Source organism: Myodes glareolus, chromosome 10 (assembly GCF_982192425.1).
Source record: "Myodes glareolus chromosome 10, mMyoGla1.1, whole genome shotgun sequence".
Classification (NCBI taxonomy): domain Eukaryota; kingdom Metazoa; phylum Chordata; class Mammalia; order Rodentia; family Cricetidae; genus Myodes; species Myodes glareolus.
Window position 1 is genome coordinate 21,070,037 of NC_142035.1, and position 22,534 is coordinate 21,092,570.

Sequence of the window (22,534 nt, forward strand, 5' to 3'; positions counted from 1 at the left end):
TCAACCAAACTCTTGCATGGCGAGCATGTTGGCTTGAATCTCATCCCGAGGCTGGTTCATCACTTATAATCTCAGCTCAAGGGATGCAGGAAACATGCAGACCTCTGCAGCCCAATGGCCAGCCAACTGAGTCTACTGGGAAATTCTGTTTCAAAACACTTGGCGGATGATACCTGAGGAACGACACCTGAGCAACCCTGTGGCCTCCATATACATTCATATGCATGTATACATGTGTCCACATACATTCATATGCATGTATACATGTGTCCACGCACACAACCAGACTCACACACTACTAACATGCTCTCTCTTACACACATGCACAGTCGGAGTCCTTCTGATGACAAAGGACAGTTTGGAAGACATAAGTCCATCAGAATGACACAACTTTGGGGTGAAGGGGGTATTCAGAAATCCATCATCTCTTCATGTTCAGGAGAGGAAACAGACCCAGAGACAGGACGGGGCCGCCAGTGCCACGGTCAGTAAGACTCTTGACAAGAAGCCTGAAGGCAGGGCTGGGCTCCAAGCCTGACCCCTCGCACTCAGGTAGGATGGGACTCAGCTCTGTCCAAAAGCTAGTGGGTTGTTCCTAGAACAGAGTCCTCCCCAGACCACACACAGTCTGTTGTGAGGACCTCTGCCACTGACCCCCAGAGGAGGGGAACGGCTTCTAATAAGAGTGGCGAATTGGTTTTCTGAAAGAGTTTTCACGTGTAAATCCAGGGGTCCAGCTTCTCTTGGAAAAATTAGACCATCTTGCAATGTAGTCCAGCTTGCTGACACTTGGCTGAACTGAGCATGGATGACTGTCCAGGAAGTCATGCACTCTCCTGTTCTCCTGCTTGCTTGCTTGCTTACTTGCTTGCTTGCTTGCTTGCTTCTTTCGTCTGTTTAGTTTCATGGAGAAAATGGATGTTTTTTTTAAATGTTCATATAAAGTAACGGGTTTTGCTAGGACACTCTCACGCAGGCACGTCACCTCCTTGGCTCATAATCAACCCCATTACCCATTCTTGCTCAATCCCCAACTTCCCTCCTTCTCTCTGAAACAGACCCTCTTCTGCTTCTGTGTCATACATACATGCATGCACACACATGCACACATTCATGCACACACGCATGCACGTGCACATACACAGACATCTGGATTCTATGTATAAGAAAGATACTCTTTATTTGTCTTGAGAAGTGGGTGCGTTTTGCCTAAAGATCACGTCCACTCCCTTGCAAGTCCCATAATCTTGCTCTTCTTTATGGCAGAATAAACTCCATTGCGTGCGAGTACCACATTCTCTTTATCCATCCTTTATCCTCTCTGCTTTCCCCGGCCCCAGGGCTTTTACAGCCTCTCTTCCACCACAGCTGAGACTCTTCCTCTGAACCTTCTCCCAGTGGAGTTTGCCTTGGTTTGAGTGGATGCCCCTAGTAACAGGGAGGTCATTACAATTTGTCCCTTCATTCAGAGAGTCGGAGGGTGTGAGGGAGGAGAAAGAACCTGGTTTAAGCCCTGGCTTATCTGAAACAGGTCATGAATGTTGTTCCGGGCCTCATAAACTTTGATTGCCTCATTCCCAGCATCTCTTGCTCATGTAGACTGAGGCAGATAAGAAAGCCAGCGCTGGAAGTGACTTAGACCGTGACAATGAAGTCCAGACGCAGCCACGCTCTGGGTACACCAGGGCCATGTCTGGACAGCACTTCTCAAGTTCTGCAGGCAACCTCAGCAAATATCAAAAGTGTTTTGGGGGCCTCCGCTGGATTCTTGAGCAATGACCAAGTTTCCCTCCCGTATGGTGCCGATCTGGGCTGATACTCAACCTTGCCAGAAATGGGCAGATCCCGAGCAAGGTCAGGGCTCTGAGCACTTCATCAGGGGACAGCCTGGGGAAAACATGCGGACACCCTTTACCAAGGTCTTGGTGAGCATTCACCTTTAAAGCAGGAGTGGTTTTGTCCCTACCATGCTTGTCAGGCACCCCCATCTCAAGGCCAACTGAAGTCTTAGGAGTCTGGACAATTGGGTCTGGAAGGAGCCTGGTGTATTGCTCTTTATTTAAGTCTCTCTGTAAAGAAGAGCCTCCGTTAGAGGTCCTGGCTGAGGGCTCCCCAGCTCTTTCCCCTAGAACTTGACCTCAGTCGTATCCTCCAAGTAAGAGCCATCTGCCCTATGTGACCTATGCATGCGCGCAGCCCCTGATTACACCCCACTTGCTTTCTCTTCCTCCGAAGGCTATGACCTTCCGGGTCCTCCAGCCCTTCCTGGGAGGTCTGGCTGCCCTCCAGTGACAGGCTGCTGTCCCTTCCATCATCTTGTCACAACAGCTGTGTCCTCAAAGTGTGGAGCTCTTGCAGCGTTCTCTCTGGAGGAGGAAGGCTACATCCAGGCGGAGCTCATCTCGGGCTATTCTGCCCCAGCATTCCACAGCAACAAATGCTTAGTGTCTTCAAAACTATGTGGCTCAGCCTAGGAGAGCAATGTGAACTCAAGTCCCTGCCACAGAAACCTGTGTGCTAGAACGGGTCATCCTTTTTATCATTTGGATAAGAAAACCCACACAGAAGTCAGTTAAATGATGAGGTTTGGATTCGAACCCACTAGGGTCTAGAGTGAACACTTCCTTGGAACTCCCTGCGTACTGCCTCTCCGCACAGTGTACAGTGCTCACCTTCAGAGGGGGTTTCCAGGGAGGTCTAAAAGTACTTTGTGTCTGTTCTGGAGTCATCCAGCTGTGATGTCCACTGGAGTCCAAGTTTAAGGCTCTTGGCCTTAGCCGGAAGTATTCTGAGTGGACTAATCTGATTTAAGTGAAGTGGAAACAAATCCCTCAGGGACGCAATGCTACTGAGATCCTTTCTAGGGAAAGGAAACATATTTGAACCTGGCTTTGAGCCCAGTGCACATCTAGAGGCTGTGTTGTTACACAGTAGGTCCCTAGGCCACGGTTTTACACAGTAGACCCCTAAGCCAGGGAACAGAGACATAGCCACTATAAGTACCTGAGAGTCTGAAAGTGCACGTGTTGGAAACACATGAAGACCTCATTAATTAATAGCCAGAAAATTCAGGACCATTATAGCCTCTGCTGGCGTGAAGAGCGGGTCACTCAAAGCTGAACTTGCAAAGCCTGCCCTGTGAAGGGTCCTGTTGTAATTCACTGCCCAGAACTTGTCCCAGCCAACGGGTCCTGGGGAAGCAATGCTCATCACAGAAGCCAAGCTGACTGTTTCTGTGTAAAATACTATTCCATCCAGCACCTTCGTGTGGTGGTTTGAATAAAAATGGCCCCCATAGACTCACAGGGAGTGGCATTATTAGGAGATGTGGCCTTGTTGGAGGAAGTGAATCACTAGGCAGTAGGCCTTGAGGTCTCAGGAGCTCAAGTCAGGTCTAGCGGCATCACTTCCTATTGCCTGCGGATCCAGATGTAGAACTCTCAACCACCTCTCCAGCACCATGTCTGCCTGCATGCCACCATGCTTCCCACCGTGACAATAATGAACTAAGCCTCCGAACTGTAAGCAAGGTCACAGTTAAATGCTTTCTCTTGTAAGAGTTTCCATGGTCATGGGGTGTCTCTTCACAGCAAGAAAATCATAACTAAGACACTGTGTGGGGCCTCTCTCTCTCTCTCTCTCTCTCTCTCTTCGTTTTTCGAGACAGGTTTCTCTGTAGCGTTGGATCCTGTTCTGGAGCTCTCGCTCTATAGACCAGGCTGTCCTCGAACTCACAGAGATCCTCCTATCTCTGCTTCCCAAATGCTGGGATTAAAGGTGTGCTCCACTCCATCCCGTGTGGGGTGTGTTTCTTGGCAGCCACACAGAGGCCAACATCCTCAGGTCACTGTTCATGGTACACACAGTTCTAACTGCCGTCATCCACCCTGGGACGTGGCAACAGGACTCTTAGGTTTGACAAAGTAGAGTGTGTGGGCCATAGAGTGTCTGTCTCAACTATCCAGCTAACCCATGGGGCAAAACAGCTGTGGCCGCATGTAAGAGCACAGGTAGGCCAGCTGAGGGCAGCTGGTTGGTCCCTGTGCTGTGCTGTGGAAAAGGCATCACTGAACAAGTCAGGTCCCACAGTGGCTAGGCTGCCTCAGAATTCCACAGCAGCACCCATAACTGCTATTCAGTTAAGAGTCATCACACACACACACACACACACATACACACACACACACACACACCACAGCACCAAAAAGAGGGTTACAGCCCGAGTCCTTTCACCATAAAACCATGTCTGTGTCTACCTCAGTCTACCATGTTGAAAGTGTCCTGGCCTCTCTGATCTTGCTTGGACAAGTGAGCAAATCACAGCCCTTTCACGTGAGAGGTGAGAGCTCTGGGGACCCTCACCAAGAGCACCAGACATAACCCAGGCCCCAGAATTGATTGATAACTGTCAGCTGGACTCGGGGTGTGCCTCAGTGGCACAGCACTTGCCTAGCAAGAGTGACACCCTGAGTTCCATGACCAACGTATCACACATGTGCACACATGCACATCTCTTCACACACACATATGCCCATACACACACCTCTACACACACACATTGGTGCGGGAGAATTGTTTGTATTCTGTCAATCATGTATTTTAATAAAACGCTGGTTGGCCAGGCAGGAAGTATAGGCGGGAAAATCAGACAGGAAGTAGAGGTGGGACAATGAGAACAGGAGAAGGCTAGGGAGGAGGAAGCTCCCTCTGCCATTCCTGCGCAGATCACTGAAGAGGCAGCATGTAACCTGCCCAGCTGAGAAAGGTACTGAGCCATGTGGCTAATGTAGATAAGGATAATGGGGTAACATAAGTTATAAGAGCTAATAAGTAGCCAGAGCTAAGGGCCAATCAGTTTATAACCTAATGTATACTCCGTGTGATTGATTTTCTCTGGGACTTGCCGGTTGTGGGGTACTGGGTGGAAACAGATACCCCAACTAGCCGGCCCTCATGTTACAATACATTCCTATCCACACACTCCTACACATGCACATATAAGCACATAAACACATTTGTACACCCCTACACACATACACCCACATACATACACCTGTACACACATATACACACCCCAACATCATACATACACATGCACACATATACACATATATCTACACACAAAAAAAATAAAGCTATATGCACACCCCTACACACATACATATATATCCAGACACACACACACACACACACACACACACACACACACACACTGTGTCGCTCATCGGCTAGCTCTTCCCTCACAACACTAACAGAAATACAACAATCTCTTTCAGAACAGCGGCTCTGTCAGAACAGCGGCCATCTGTGCCACGCCAACATTACACCAGATAAGTCAGGTTTTATCACACCGCTCACCCCAGTTGGCTGTTATTGCGGAGCAATAAACCTGGAGGCCAGAAACAGCTGCGGGAACTTGGAGGAAGATTTCTTTCCTTTGGACCTCAATTTCCTCCTTGTGTAAAACAAAAGGCTGTGTGTTTTCCAAGTCTAGTCTGTCTCCTATTATCTGTGGAGCCTGATAAAAGGAAACCGGGGTGAGGGGCAGGGAGGCGGGATTGGGTGTTGAATTCTGTCCTTCTCCCCAGTGCTGAGACACTCATTACTCAGCTGCACCTTGTTTAAGCCTGATCTGTGATCTCCCTTCACTTTCTTTCCAGTGTCTCTTGAGAACTTTAGTTAGCATTTGTGTGTGCGCGTGTGTGTGTGTAAAGGTGTGTGTGTGTAGGGGTGCATGTGTGTAGGAGTGTGTGTGCGTGTAAAAGTATATGTGTAGGGGTGCTGTTGAAGGAGGCCACCTGTTGGTTCCCAGATGCTCAGCCCCAAAATAATCACATAGAAACTGTATTAATTAAATCACGCTTGGCCCATTAGCTCTAGCTTTTTATTGGCTAGCTCTTACATATTAATATAACCCATTTCTATTATCTGTGTATCGCCACATGACTGTGGCTTACTGGCAAGATTCCAACTGGTGTCTGTCTCTGGCAGCTCCATGGCGTCTCTCTGACTTTCTCCCAGCATTCAATTTAGTTTTCCTGGCCTAGCTAAGTTCTGCCCTGCTACAGGTACAAAGCAGTTTCTTTATTCATTAATGGTAATCACCGCATACAGAGGGAAATTCCACATCAGGGCACATGTGTATAGGAGTATGTATGGGATGCATGTTTGGGTATGTGTGTATGTAGGGATATGTGTGTGTATAGGGACACGAGTGTGTGTGTGTGTGTGTGTGTGTGTGTGTGCGCGCGCGCGTGTGCAGTGTACTTGCACATTTATGTGCATGTGGACGCCGAGGTCAATGTTGCGTGTCTTCTTCTGTTGTTCTCCACCTTTAAATTCTCCTTATTACATTTTTATTTATTTACTTGTGTGCATGCAGCATTGTTGCTTCTCTCCCTCCACCAGGTAGTTTCTGGGATGGGGCTCAGATCGTCTATCTCAGCAGCAGGCATCTCCCCAGACATCCTCCTAGTTAGCGAGGCAGGGTCTTTCACCGGAGACTCACTGTCTTAGCTAGACTAGCTGCCATGGAGCCTCTGGAGCCTGGCTGTCCCCCAGAGCTAGGGTTATAGGTACCTACTGCCACATCTGGCTTTTACATGGGTGTTGCGAGTCCAAACTTAGGTCCTCATGCTTATGCAGCAAGCCCTTGGCTGACTGTCTCCCCAGTCCTGGTAGTTGGTAGTGTTGCTGGAATCTGAACAATCTCTTTTGATTTTGCTGCTTTTGCTTGTTACATCGCAAAATGCTTTACTTGAAGCAAGGACACCAAGATTTACTCACCTTTTTTTTGTTTTTAAATGAATGGATTTACAATTTTAACTGTTTAGTTCTGCAATCTGCTCGGAGTTTCTTTCTTTTTTTTAAATATTTATTTATTTATTATGTATACAATATTCTGTCTGCATGTATGCCTACAGGCCAGAAGAGGGCACCAGACCTCATTACAGATGGTTGTGAGCCACCATGTGGTTGCTGAGAATTGGATTCAGGACCTTTGAAGAGCAGGCAATGCTCCTAACCGCTGAGCCATCTCTCCAGTCCCTCAGAGTGAGTTTCTATGTGTGGTGTGGAGAGCTCTCACTTCATTCCTTGGCGCTCATATCCTATCATTTACTGAAGACACTCTACTTTCCCTACCCAGTGGTCTCACCTCTGTAGCTGCCAACCAACTGGTCACAAAGCACAAAGCATGGGTTAGGTTTTGGATCCAGTGGAGCCATCAAACCTATGATAGCACCTTGGAGTAAGTTATCAACTTGGGGGTGGCCAACTGTGGCTGTGCACGCCTTTAATTACAACACTGAGGAGGCAGACGCGGATTGATCTCTGTGAGTTTGAGGCCAACCTGGTCTACATAGTAAGTTCATAGTAAGACAGCCAAAGCTATTAGTAGTGAAACCCTGTCTCAAAATAAAACTAATTAATTAATTAAATAAATTACTTGAGGCTGTTTCTTAAAAAAAAATTAAAAACCCAGCTGGGGTCCCCATAAGGGGTACATGGGATCTGTGGGTCACTTTGGGAAGTGCTGGCATCTGGACAGTGTGTTTTTTCAAATTATTTCTAGTTTTTCTTACGACACTGTTATTTCCAGAGACGAAGAAGCTCTGTGCTCCTGTGGGATTTATTTTACTTCACGCTTTCTAAGTGGAGCTGGTTTGGGGTTGTTCATTGTTTAGAAGACACACTGGAATTTGTATGCTGCGTGATTGTTTACTTGCTTATCAATCTTTCAAAAATGTGTTATTAGTATGGGGTGGGTGTGTCGTGGGAGTGTGGAGGTCAGAGGGCACTCTGTGTCGGCATTGGTCTCGCTTCGCCTCCACGGGGGTTCTGAAGATGGAACTCCAATTACCAGGCTTACTCCTCCTGCTGAGCCATCTTGCTGGCCCCGGTTACTAAATCTTACAGCGGCTTAGTGGGTTATCTAGGATTTTGGTGCATACAAAATCATGTCAATAACAAGGATTCATTGTTTTACTTTTTTACTTTCCAGTTTTGATGCCTTTTATTTCAGTTTTGTCCCAAGAATGCTCAGTACAACACTGGTACAAGCGAGAGAAGACATTTTCGTCTCATCCCTAATCTCTTCCTCCAGTTGCTCTGCACCTTTTGTTTCTGAGGTGGGTCACTCACTGAGCCTGGGGCTCACTGACTCAGCTGTGCTAGGGCCGGCCAACAAGCTTCGGTGATCTGCCTGATTCCAATGCCAGCACTGGGTGTTTGGCACCATGGACTTCTTTTATGTGGGGTCTGGGGATACGAACTCAGGTCCTCATGCCTGTGCACTGATCTGCTGTGGTTTTCTTAGTCTGGAGACCTCCTTTTCTATTCACAGTATGTGAAGTATTTCCAAGAATTTGACATCTCGTGTTTTCATTTTCATCTGCTCTAAATACTTTCTCCTTTCCCTTTCAGTTTCCTTTTGGTTGCACATGTGTTTCTAAATATTGAAGGAGAATTTCTTTTCAGTGTTAATTTCTAATTTAGTTCCCTGTGGTAATTTGAAAGAAAATACCCCCCAAAGGGAGTGGCACTATTGGGAGGTGTGGCTTTGTTGGAGTGGGTGTGGCCTTGTTGGAGGAAGTGTGTCACTGTGGAGGCGGGCTTTGAGGTCTTTTCCTTAAGCTTCACTCAGTGTCACAGTGTCCTTCCTGTTGCCTGCAAGATGTAGGACTCTCAACTGCTAATTCAGCACCACATCTGCCTGCACACTGCCGTGCTCCCCATCATGATGATAATGGACTGAACCTCTGAAACTGTAAGCAAGCCACCCAAGTAAATGTTTCCTTTATAGAGTTGCCGTGGTCATGGTGTCTCTTCACAGCAACAGAAACCCTAAATAAGACATTCCCCAATGGTAAGAGAACATACTTCCTATTGCTCCTAAATTTGGTTAGATTTTCAGGGCTTGGTAGAGCACACCTTTAATCCCATCACTTGGAAAGTAGAGGCAGGCAGATCTCTGTGAGTCTGAGGTCTACATAGTGAATCCTAGGACATCAAAAGCTATATAATGAGACCCTGTCTCAACAAACAAACGAACAAAAAGATTGTATTTGTTTTATGGCTTTTACTATTACCTTTGATCTGGAGAAGAATTTGTATTCTGCAAGTTGTTGGGCACAAGCTCTGGAGAAATGTCACTAAGTCAGATCAATCACTGGTCCAGTTTGCCTCCTGGCATTGGTCTGCTCAGGCTGCCATAACAAACGTCATAGACAGTACAGCTTGAACAACAGAAATGTATTCCTCTTAGCTTTGGAGGCTGGAAATCCAAGATCAGGGCTGCAGTGTGGCTGGGTTCTGTAGAAAGTTCTCTGCTAGCAGGAGAAAGTTCTGTTTTGTGGATGGGACCTTGTGCTGTGTCCTCACTTGGGAGGCCAGAGAGAGGACAAAAATTCTGTTTAAAAGTGTTTTCCAGCACAAGGTATCTTGGCAATTGGAAGCCAAGGAATACAACAAAGTCACACCATGCAACAAACCTTACGTAAGCAATTTATTGGGGGAAAAACACAGGATGGCAGATGCTTTTGAATGGAAAGAGAGACAACAAGGGGCTGGAAAGGGGGAGGGCTTTTACAGGGTCTTTGGAGCATGCTCACTGAGCGAGTGGTAAAGTCCAGCATGGAGAAAAAAACTGCATGGCTGTTAATTCTGAAACACTGCTAGGCCATTAATGCTGAGTCATGGGGGCAGCGATTTCCAAATCTCAGAAGCATGGGGTCAAGTCAGAGGCAGGGATTTTTCCCCTTAGCCTTTTAGCCTACATCCCTCCCTTTTTTGTTTACTATTTATAACTAATCAGAAACCAGGAAAGAGGGCAACATAATCATTAGACTACTTCCTGTTATATGGGGCAAGCTTGATCTTCCGCATCAGGGCATAATGTGGGAGGTTTGTAGGCCTCAGATTCCACAGGTAGGGATGCTGTATATTCTTCTATAACTTCTTCCTGCTGAAACTAGGATTTTGTTGTCAGCCCAGGAAAGCTGGAAAGCTGGTAAAAGGCGGGGAGAGGATTCACACAATGGGGCATTTGTCAGAAGCAGCTGGTTAGCAGACGCAGCTGAAGAGATTGGGAGAGATCGCATTGGCTAGCCGGGTTCAAACCAGCTTTCAGCATGCTCAGGGCTTGCAGCCATTTGGAGCAGTTTGTAGTCCACAGCTGATGGTGTCTACCAGCCAAGTGGAAATATGTTAAGACAGACATAGACTAGGGGCAGAAGTTAGAGTTTAGGAATAGAAAGGACCATATATTTGGAACTTTTAGGTCCATAATGCTGGTAGTTGGAGGAGGGAAGGAGTCCCAAGACCAGGGAGAGAGATCCCACCCTCAGGGATAGACAGGTGGGGAAACTTAGGCTGGACTTAGCTGGAGTCCAGTTGACCTGTGAGAGGTGGACACAAGTCTTACAACTCTCTCGATTCTCTGAAGCTTACATGAATTTTTTTTTTTTTACTAGCATTACCACTGCTTATAATCTCTACTGAATTTCACACTGTAGAAAAAGCAGCTAACACGTATCGGTAAAATAGCTGGAGTGGACTCATGCCTTCAAGTCCTAGCAGAAGCTTTGGCTTAAAAAGCACGAACATCTTCCCTCTGCTCAGAAAGCTGGACACACAGATGGGAGAGAGATGTTCTCAGCACGATGAGAGGCACCTTGAAGTCTATACTTAGAAAGCAACTGTCTTAGTTAGGATTTTCATTGCTATGAAGAGCCACCACGACCATAGCAACTCTTATAAAAGAAAATGTTTTGTTTAAAAAATAAAAACCACAGCCTTTATTAGGCGACACAAAGCGCTCCAGGTGGAGTGGGAGGGACCCTGAGCTGGGGGTCTGCCCAGAGACTCAGGGTCAGCCATTTTCTGGCACAATGAAACATTTAATTGAGGGGGCTCACTTCCAGTTTAATAGGTTCAGCCCGTTATCATCGTGGCAGGGAGCATGGTGGCGTGCAGGCAGGTGTGGTGCTGGAGCTCAGAGTCCTACAACTTGTGGGCAACAGGAAGTCGACTGAGAAACTTGGCAGTATTCTGCGCATAGGAAACCTCAAATCCCAACTTCACAGTGACACATTTTCTCCAACAAGGCCATACCCACTCTGAAGGAAGTGAAGGCCTACCAGGCCAAAAGGAGCCAACCTGGAGTTTGTCTGGAGTTGTCAGAGGTCCTGTCTGTGCCTAGCCAATAAGGAGTGACCAAGTGGTGCTTCCTGAGTGCCTAGCCAATGAGAGACGATACCTGGGTCCTGGGAGGGTATATGTTTCTCCCCCATTGTTAAATAAATGAGTCTGCTGTAAGCCTACCTGACTCTGCAGTCACTGATATGGTGCCTTTTCACTCCCTCTCCCAAGGAAGACATTAGAAGCCAGCAGTACCCCTCCAACAAAGCCATATCTCCTAACAGTGCCACTCCCTGAGATTATGGGGTAATTGCATTCAAACTGCCACAGCGACCAAAAGAAATTTACAATCTTGAGCGTGTGACTGATAACAGCAATCAGTGTTCAGCTTATCAGAACTCCGCTGATGAATATTAAATCTCTGGACCTCCAAAACAGAGGGGACAGCAATCTGAAACATTTTTCATTATCGTAGATTGTGTTCTTATATCCTTACAACTCGCATTTACATACATTAAAAGACTAGCTTTCATTTCCTCAGACACGGTCTGGGATCCTGAGAGCTTACCTAAGCTCTTCTAGCCTCAGACCTCCATTACACTTTCCTAGGCCCCACTGCTTACTGAAGACCACTTTTCTTAGCTCATCATTGTTTACTTAAGTTTCCACATCCTCCACCTAACCACTTATCAGAGACATGGGTAGTTATTACCGAGAGCAGTCATTGCAAAGCAAGTTCCTTTTGTTTTGCTCTCCTTTCTCCGGCACAGTCAGGAGGTTTGCCTGGCACAGGACAGAGTTTGTTGGGGGAAACCTTTAAATCACATGTTAGGATCGGGACGGGGTGGGGGGGGCTAACCCAACTCCAGAGCCAGCTTTCCAATAAAGCAGAACAGATTTACTGTTTTCCACACTCAAAAGGCATTTGAATCTCTGCTAAACTGAATCCAGTGACCAGAAATCTCAGAGATAAATTCCGAGCCCTGGCCATCAAAGCAGCCACAGCAAGCAACATTAGCAGTGATGACTGGTGCCTGGGAGCAGCAGAGAAGACAAAACAAACAAACAAACAAACAAAAAACCAAAACCAAACAAACAAACAAACAAACCAACGAACACAAAAACCAGAAAGCTCACACGTTCAAGAGACCAGTCAGAAACAAAACATGGAGTAGCCACCGTCATTCATACATTCATCTGAGCCTGACCCATTTATGTCTCGGTTCTCATGTACAAGACTTATGAACACACCAGAAAACAGACCCATACACACCCACAAAACAGACAAACCTTTCCAAACAACCAGACCAGGTGGGTGGGTGACATCTCACTTTTTGCCCTGGACAGGTGTGAAAGGGTTTTGTAGTTGGATGATGAGGGGGAGATGATGTTTGGCTATAGGTGGGTTTTGGGTGCCCCATACTCAGGGATGCACCTGAGAGGCTAGCAAGGGAAAAGGTGTGTCGGATTGTGTGATTTGCAAGAGGAGGAACGGAATGGCTGGCAAGCCTGGGGTCAAGCGGATAGGGGAGCAAAGGAAATAGAGGCTCCCATTTTGCAAGCGGATGGGGGAGCAAAGGAAATAGGGGATGGGGCACACTGGTACCACTAGGAAGGAGTGGGTAAAGGCAATATCACCCCTAACGATACAACTGAGTGGTAGTGTTTGGTGAGGTTGGTAAGGCTTGTCCCCCTACCCTGATAATAGGGGGATGAGAAGGAGAGTGGGTCCCCCAAACTTTGTCAGGATAGAATAAATAGCCCCGGTGTCCAGAAGGAGAGAGATTCATTGCCCTGATACTATGATGGCTACACACGGTTCCCTGTTGGAGTTGGTGGTGGTTGGGCCAAGGGAGTCCAGGCCCCTTCAGTTGTCCATGCCCAGGCCTAAGAGATTGGCTGGAGGGTGAGCTGGGCTTGATGTCCCCACACCGAGAGGGACATGGAGGCAGTCAGCATGGTGGTATCTTAGACATGGTTGAGGTATTAGGGCTTGGGCAGTTTCAATGGTCAGCTGAAAGACCTCAGCCAACATCAGGATTTGTTGTTGTTGTTTGTTTTAATCTCTCCTGTTTTACATCTTGAAGGCCACTGCTAAGACTTCTACCTTTGGGTGGCTGGAGAGATGGCTCAGTAGTTAAGAGCATTGCCTGCTCTTCCAAAGGTCCTGAGTTCAATTCCCAGTAACCACATGGTGGCTCACAACCATCTGTAATGAGGCCTGGTGCCCTCTTCTGGACTGAAGAAAGAATACTGCATACATACTAAACAAATAAATAAAATATTTTTTTTTAAAAAAAGACTTCTATCTTTGGGATCAGGGGCCCTTTCTCAAGGCATTTAAGTTTGGTCCTAAGACCAGGCAAACTCTGGGAAAAGAAGTAGGTCAAAAAGAATTATTTCCCATCTTGGGGAGAAGGCTATTGGATCCAGACTGTTATATTGCAGGAGGGCCTTTGTAAGGTGGCCTAGGAATTGAGGCGGGTTTTCATTTTTGTCCTAAATAACCTTTCAGATTCTTTTCACAATTTACCACTGTTAGTGCAGCCTTATAGAGACCAGCCTTGGGGCAAGTTATGAATTGATCTGTAGCTAAAACGCCCCGCCCTGACGCCCCGGTATTATAATTCTTTTCAGGATCCCAGTCGGGGACTTCTTCAGCCCCAACCAAGAAGGCAGAATTAATTTGGTGGACTTCGTCTGCATGCACTCTAGTATGTTCCTAGACTTGCTGGCGCTCCTCAGGGAGAAAGCTATTGGTGAGAATCCTATAAACGTCATGGAAGGTGAGGTTGTAAGATTGGGTAATATACTGGAATTCGTTAATAGAGGTGGAGGAATTAGCAGGATAGGACCCCAATCCTTTCCCTCTCTGACAGAGTTTGCTTATTGAGAAGGGGACATGTACCCTGACCGAGCCATCCACCCTGGCGACTTTCTGCAAAGGGAAAACCATGGCCAGGTTAGGCCCAGTAGGAGGAAGACAGGGTTCCACATGGAGCAGGAATGAGTAGGGGGAGGACTAAGGGCTGCCAGTGGGCTGGGAGGGAATGCCAGGGATTTGATTAGGGTGGCCTGTCGCTGGAAAGGGAGAAGGGAGGACCAGAGGAGCCATTGGAGAAGGAGCTGTGGGTTGAGGCCGATAGTGGGAAGCTTGTTAGCGGGACCGAAAGAGGTGGAGGAACCATCCGGTTCAGGCTTCATGGCTAGGAAGAGCTGTGGGAGAGGTGGGGGGTGACTACAGGACAGGAGGAACAGAGAGAGGGTTTGGAGTGGAGATAAAAGAAAACTTGGACATACGCAATCTCTTTTCATGTTCCTTAGTGCTCGTAATAGTTGTAAAGGTCCCAAATATTGGCATCTAGGGTGCTGTTAGGCAGTAATTTGGATTGGTTATCTCAGGGATATTGAGGCCAAATTTGACTGCAAAGTGATTAAGTTTAGGGCCCTTCAGGTTGGATGACAGGTGGAGAGGCAGGCTTTCTAGGAGTCATCTCAAGGGGAACAAGAGAGTATGGAAGACACCTTTCCCAGGGATGCCCCTTAACACTGAGTCATGGGGGCGGGGATTTCCAAGCCTCAGAGCTCAGGGTCAAGCCAGGGTCAGGGTGTTTTCCCCTTGGCCCCTTTACCCTACATCATTGCCAGCTTCTTACAAAGTCATTAATCCCACCATGAGCTAACGACCTCTGTAGGGAGCAGAGTAAAGTCCTGAGTAAATGTGTATTGTTGACACGGGTACAGCCATGCCGAAGACTTCAACCTCAGCTCCATGGCTTTCCCCACATACCCAGGCTCAGGAGGAGTGGAAGAGCTTTCCTAGGGGGTCTGAGTGTGCGCATTTGTGAAAAACTGACCCATGTGTGTACAAAGACCGCCAACTGCAGCTTCCTCCTCCGGGGATGTTTACAATTGGGACTGCTCCCTGCAGAAGCGTCTGGCTGAGACTAGCTACCCCCCTCTCTCTTCCCGCCCCTCCCCATGCTGTGCCTAATAAACCGCCCGCTAAGGTTCCAGGTAGTGATACCTGGTCCCAGCTTCCAATTGTGTCTGTGTGACTGTCCTTTCTTTGTTCCTCTAGCTGTGTGTGTGTTCGTCCTTTATCCACCAGCTGACCCTAAGTCAGGGCTCCAGGACCCAAGCAGCTCGGGTTGCTGCGCATCTCCCAGACCTTAGTTTCAGATACCGTCACACTGGGGACCAGGGTTTCAACATCCGAGATGGATGAGTACACAAATATGTATTCCATCCTCATCCCATCAATCCCCGAGAGTAGGTATTGACATCTCTATTATATTAGTATATTTGTCTATTTGCAATTTCGTCAGCTTTTGCGTTGTCCATTTTCAAGCTGTTATTAAATGCACAAACGCTTAGGGTGGCATCTCCTTTATCCTTAGCTTTTTACCATTACAAAATGAACTGTTCTAACAACACATTCTTTTCTTTGATGTCATTTTCCCAATGTTATTACCCAGATTGGTTCAGTGTAACATGATACATATTTACCATCTTAACTCCTTTAAAAGAAGAAAGAAATAGAAAAAAGATAGTCTCATGGATCTCAGGCTGCCTTGGAACTCAGTAAAAACAAAAACAAAACAAAACAACCAGTCAAGTAACAACAACAACAAAATCAGCTGAGAATGATTTTAAACCTCCTACCTCTGTCTTCCCAGTACTGGGACTACAGACAGTGACTCACGGCTTCATGCATGCTAGGTAAGCAATCTACCTACTCAGCACCTACTCAGCTACATTCCCAGTCCCCATTCTTTCCTTTTAAACTACTTGTGTCTTTATAGTTAAAGGTTGTTTCTTCCAGGCAGCACGTAGTCCTACTTGCATTTTCTGTGATTACCAACATGACTGAGTTTGGGGTATCACATAGCAGTTAATCCTCCCCAGATTAGTTATTTTTCATTATCTTTACTCAAAATGTCATTTAACTAATAGATGGTGCCCTTACTGAAGACTGATAGAGATAAGTTTTTAAAGTATGTTTGGAGTTGGTTCATGAATATTCTTGAGTTTTACAGTTATGCCAGAAAGCCAGGATCCATGAGTATTTTATGAAGTACTGAGATAGGAAGACAATCTTTAAAATTAATCTGAGTTGAAAAGTCATTACATGACCAAGGAAACTTTTAAATTCCCATTTCCAAGTGTTCAGGATTTCAGCACCAGATATGGTGGTGTACATCTGTAATCCCAGAACTCATGAGGCAAACTAGACTATATAATAAGACCTTGTCTCCACAGTCCAAAGTGGGGGCGTGGCTCTAAGAAAAACATGTTCAAGATTTTGAAAAGAAAGTCAAACCATTCAAGGGGAAAGAATGGTCTTTTCCACAAATACTGCTAGGACCAGGAAACATAAAAAAAAAAAAAAATTGACCAATAGGATTGTATCAAACTTCAAACAATCAACGAAAGCCTAGAGAATGGGAGAAAATATTTGCAAACTATTCATCCAGGAAGGGATTAGTGTCCAGAACAAACAGAAGTTCAACAACAAAACAGTAATAATCCAATTAAAATTTGACAAGTGCTCTGGATAGAATTTCTCAAAAAAAAAAAAAATCAAACCAGACTCCAAAGTAATTAATGTATGAAAAAAATATCTAACATCATGGTCGTCAGGGTACTGTAAATCAAACCCATAAGTTGCCACTTGGAACAATCAGAATGACCCTTACAGAAGAGAAAAAATAAAACATGCCGACAAGGATGTGGAGAGAGGGGAGCTCTTAGCCACAAAAATCAGTATATTCATAACGGGAAACACCGTGCAGGGTTCTCAAGATAGGGCTGGCAAGACAGCTCAGCAGGTAAGGGTGCTTGCCACACAGGCCTGGAGACCCAAGTTCAAGTCCCAGAACCTACAGGGAATCAATTTCACAGAACTGTCTTCTGACAGCATGCCATTGCACATGCTCCTACCCCTTAACAACACATACGCGTGCACACAGTAAGAAATAAAATTATTTAAAAGGATTGGAGAGATATCTTAGTGGCTAAGAGCACTGGCTACTCGTCCAAAGGGTCTGGGTTCAATTCCCAGCATACACATGGTGGCTCACAATTCTCACAAATGGATGAAATGTGTGTGTGTGTGTGTGTGTGTGTGTGCGCGCGCGCGCGTGCGTATGATGTGTCCACATGAAAAAACAATTACTGCTCTTATTCATATGTGGATGGCAAACCACTGACCTCAGAGATGTAGTGGCAGGAGGGCTGGGGACAAATGATTGACAGGTTTGGGAGCTCAGTCGGAACAGAGAATAACAAACGGCTCATGTTCCATGACATAGTACAATGACTATGGTGGACATTTTATTGTACACCTCAAAATAGCTAGAAGAGAATTTTTAATGTTTTCAACACACACACACACACACACACACACACTCTCTCTCTCAATATTTGAGGTCATGGATATACTCACATTATCGCAACACTTAGGAGACAGAAGCACCTACACAGTGGTTCACAATCATCTGTAGCTCCAGTTCCTGGAGATCTGATGCCCTCTTCTGACCTCAGAGGGCACCAGGCACATATGTTCCACAGGCACATGTGGAAGCAAAACACTCATGAACATTAAACATACAAATAAAATATTAAAAGTTTTTTTAAAAAAAATTTTGTCAACTTGGTTAGGCTGACGTACTCGGACACTTAGACACTGTTCTGGATAGTTCTGTGAAGGTATTTTTAGTTAGGAATAGACTTGAGACCAGAGTTTGAGCAAGTAGAATAGGCTGCCTTCCAAAATAGTTGCGGGCCTCACTCCGTCCACTGCAGGCCTGAGCAGAAGACTGGTGGTCTCTGTGCACGAGGAGGAACCATCTGTTTAACAAAAGCAACCCTTTCCACCACCCCCCTCCTCTATCTCAGAAGTATATACATTTATAATGGTCATTTACTATGTATAAGGATGATATTAAATCTTAGAAGAACACAGAAGTCTTCGCGCTCTTGAATTGGCTCTGACATGTAACAGGGAGAATGCAGGAAGGCTGGACTGCTGCCAAATCGCCGGCACAGATGGAAACGGTCAGCTGCTGTGGAAAGCTACTCACGATGGCTACCTTGACTGGCTGGAAAGCGGCCTGCATTCTAGATTCAGGGAGCCTTGCAAGAGACCAGGCTTGTGTGAGAGCAGGCAAAGGGTGAAGCCCCAGCTTGAATGTGGATAGTACCGTGGATAGTACCGTTCAATAGACACAGGTGGAACCAAGAAGGGAACAGGAAGGAAGCAGCACGTGCGCACTACACGCTTTCTGAGTGAGTGCATTTACTATGGCTACCATCACCCAGGGATTCAAACCGGTGACTTGGGGGAGCCTCTAGGTCTTCAGCCTCCCACTGGGACTAAGTCAGCTCTGTCCCTCTTTTTCTGAGGCTTCCAGCTTCTTGCGGTGAGCAGGTCCTGGGTCTTCTGGCTTTCTAGCATGTATAAAGCCGAGGACCAGCCAGCCTCCTGCTGTTAATATGTCCCTTTTTACAATTCAGTCCATTTCTACAGATTCTAATCCTCAGAGAACTAGCACATTCCACAAGAAGGTAAGCAAACAGTTATCCAGTGACCTGAACATGACACTCAGAGGCACATACCTTTTGTTGTTGTTTTATTAAATTTTTAAAATTTATTTTACATACCAACCACAGTTTCCCCTCCCTCCTCATCTCTTGTGCCCTCCCGCTACCCCACCCATCTGCTCCTCAGAAAGGGTAAGGCCTCCCATGGGAGTCAACAAAACATTGCAGAGGCACATGCCTTAAAGATCTGAGAACAGGTGTGCAAACCAAAACGAGTTCACAGCAGCTCAGTCAACAAAGCCAAGAGTTAGAAAACAAAACAAAACCCAAACGTCCAACAATTAACCGATAAAGAGAATGTGGCATGTCCACGCAACAGAATGTCACACAGCTCTAGAAAGGGATGAAATCTGGCACAAAGGCAGGTAAAGCAAGCAGGAAACACTGAGCCAAGTGAAAAGAGCCCCCCAAAAGGTCACATTTGTGTGATTCTATTTACCTTAAGGGTTAGGGTATGGAATTTCATAGAAACAGAAAGCAGGTTGTTTGCCAGGGGCTGGAAGTGACTGCTACATGGCTATCTGGTTTGCTCAAGTGGGGTGAGAATGTTCTGGAACTGGACAGTGGTGCTGGCTGCACAGCATCACACATGAAGCACGCAGCATGGATCAATCGTGCTTTGTGTATCCTACAGAGTTAAAAGAAGTATCCACATTTACACAGAAAACAGTAGTTTATGAGCTTATTAACAGTTTAATGCTGTGGAAAGGAAATTGGGTAGCAGAAACAGAATAGTGAACAGAGACCAAAAGGCCCTAAATCACCAACACGATAAACGAAAGATTGGTGAGACTCCAATCAGCAGGAAAAACTGCAGCCCAATGAGTGGGCAAGAGTCTCCAACCAAAGGACAACTTAGGCCTCCGCACTTCACTGGGGAGTAGTCTTGGCAATGCAGGTGCAAGCTGGTCCCAATTCGGCTACCTACATGCATGGAGCTAAGCTGCAATGCAAACGGCAAGACTGCTTGAGGTCTGCAGCGGGTGAGACAACAGCACAGGGCAGGGTGTTCTCGTTAAAGCTTCTAACCCCTCCAGGAACTGAGGAGTGTCAGGAAAGCAAGAGACAGCACTTTCTGAGGAGTTGACCTGGCTTGGCCCCCACAATGTCCTCTGGGGTGTTCTCACCCTCTTCTCCCAGTCCCCAGGGCTCACCCCATGGCAGGCTCTCCCAGTGATGTATTCTCCCTGGCTCTTAGCTCACACATGGTCCTTACCCAGCACATAAGGTCAGAGCATGCCAGAATGTGGCCGCTGCTCTCCCCAACTCTGACCTCACAGACCCCTGGAGCGGAGGCCTCACTAGACTGGGGCACATCTTTTCTTTAATCCCTCATCTGTGAACCTAGCTAGCTAGCTACTAGCACCGTACTGTATAGATTTTGCCAGGCAGGGATCATCATAGTCCACTGGACTGCCACCCTACAGGGCCCACTCAGCTCATGTTGGCCTCAGTCTTGGGGAAGAGGATGTTGGCACCCACTGCTCCCTGTGAGACTCCACACACTGACGGTGATGCTCTTTGAAGGAATCCTTACCCCCCCTATACTCCTTTGGTTCTAATGCCTCACCCCTGCGTGAAGGGGTGAGAAGGGTATGGGGTTTTAACTCCCTTTGCTGTAAGTACCACCTATATGGTATACAGCCTTCCAACACACCTTACTTCTAGCCTCTCAGCGCACACGCATGTAAATATCTACATATATTATTTAACAGTCACAGCCATCACTGTGCTCATCTGACTTGGCACTAGTCCCATTTGACAGGCATTGTGCTAAGTTATCAATAGGGATTCTGTAACTGCCTTATCTAGTCCATAACTAAGAATTCACGCAGATAACCAGCCTTTAAAAACCTATGGAGGGTATTATGCGGGCACAGAGTTCACTAGGAAGAGTCTCAGGAGGCAGAATTGCTCAGAAGCCCAGGCCTTGAACTTCAGATCTTCAAAGGACCTTAGCAGTTACTTGTGCAACTTAGGTTTCCTATGGAAAGCAGCCAAGGGCCTAAGTGACCAGGAGACCTACCCAAGGTCATCCAGTGAGGGACAAGACAGTTAGCCCTTTTCAAAGCCACCTCTTTGTTTAAAAAAAGATGAATTGATTGATAATGCTAATTTTAATATTTATCAAGCCAGTGGTAGGAATAAATTTTTAATGCAAAATAACTATTTTAGTATAAAAAATTGAACAAACTGGGCTTTCAACACTACATAAAGCTGTATGAATCCCAACCTACTGTGCAGGAGAATGGATACTTAATTGAATCTGTGCCCGAGAGTGGAAGAATGATTTTTAAATGGAAGCCTCACAGAGGCGGCGAGAAATAAGTTTAGTTAGATGAATTATTATAGGAGAAAAAGCAAAACCAGGCCAGAAAATGCTTTTTCTAAAAGAGCCCAATACAGCTGACGGCTGGCAAGTCACAGCGCTCATCCACCTTCCTGGTTTTGGCAATGTCTCTGGGTCCGTGTTCCTGTAGACACAAATCTCCAAGGTGTCACGGAAGCCAATCTAGCAGGTCCAGGACCTTATTCATTTATATTACTGGCATCTCAGGACATTCTACCCAGAGTTCTCTAAGGTGATGTAGGCAACAACTACCTCAGCTTTCAGGGCTGGCAGAGAGCCTGGAATGACCTGGTACCATGCAGCTCAGAGATAAGAAATCAAGGTCCTGGGAGGGAGGTACCAAGCCCAGAAAGGTCACACAAAGTTAATGACTCTAATCACCCAAGGTTTAAGTGTTCTGGCAGATTCGTCAACTCCTTCTCAAGCTGTGAGGACCTCAGCATCATGTCACAGTACCAAAAGCTAATTAAAATCAAGAGAATTATGGACATACTATTTATAGATAGGAGTAAAGGAATTAACAAGATCATGAAAGCTGAGACACAAGATCTTGTCTACTGAGACTCACATTTTACACTCAACAGAACACAGGGTGGGGGTTGGGGAAGAACTGGAGAGATGGCTCAGCAGTAAAGAGTAGTTGGGGCTCTTGCAGAGGATCCAGGTTTCATTCCCAGCACACAACCATCTGTAACTCCAGTTCATGCCTTCTTCTGGCCTCTATAATCACGAGACACGCACGGGGTGCACATGCATACATGCAGGCAAAACTCACACACGGGAAAAAAAAAATCTAAGGGAGAAAAAGAGGGCACAGATAATACGTAGTCTCAACTTCTCCTGACAGTGAACTAGGACTTTAGCTGTAGTTGGTCTTGATGGACCACAGTTACTAAAGACTCTTGCATCAGGAGAGAAACAGGTAAGCCCACACCGGGGAGGTAACACCGCCATCACTTAGCAGGACGGTCGTAACCATCCTCCAAACACATTGGTTGCTTCAGAGCACCCCATTTCCAGGGCCTTCTTTATTACTTTGAGTTTTAACCAGGAATACTCAGTTACTGGGTCTACAACTAGATGTCAACACTAGCTGGAGGTCCATAGATACCTTTTAAAAAAATGGTGTTTTGATTATTTTGCACTTTTCCTACAGCAGCTTCACCATACTGCAAATCAAATGGCTCCCATGAGGCCTGGCAGTGTGAATGGAAATGCCACAGCCAAGACCTCCCAAGCTGCCATCCGTGTTTGGGGGTAGTCATCAGCTGCTCTCGCCAGTTTCCACGCCGCCAGTCTCCATGCCGGCACAAGGATGAAATGCAGTTGGCTCTCTCTGCAACAGTGTAAACTGCTAGCTGTCAATCAAGCTCCAAGAAAGAACCGGAGAGTAAGTTCATCTTGTTATTTTAAGTTTGTGCTGCTAATAGCCCCAAGGGG

General features: G+C 46.4%; 1 long non-coding RNA gene across 4 annotated transcripts; it reads left to right on the plus strand.

Annotated features, from left to right (window-relative positions):
* The first annotated feature begins 4,695 nt into the window (after positions 1–4,695).
* Positions 4,696–22,478, plus strand: LOC146892773 (uncharacterized). Of its 4 annotated transcripts, XR_015004279.2 has the most exons (5): positions 4,696–4,765; positions 6,924–7,053; positions 7,148–8,866; positions 13,777–13,925; positions 22,251–22,478. It is a non-coding gene; the product is annotated as an uncharacterized LOC146892773 (long non-coding RNA). The 4 variants fall into 4 exon arrangements; XR_015739031.1 differs by lacking the exons at positions 13,777–13,925; positions 22,251–22,478 and adding an exon at positions 11,106–11,321; XR_015739032.1 differs by lacking the exons at positions 13,777–13,925; positions 22,251–22,478 and having other exon boundaries at positions 7,148–7,249; positions 8,003–11,321.
* Positions 22,479–22,534: the final 56 nt, after the last annotated feature.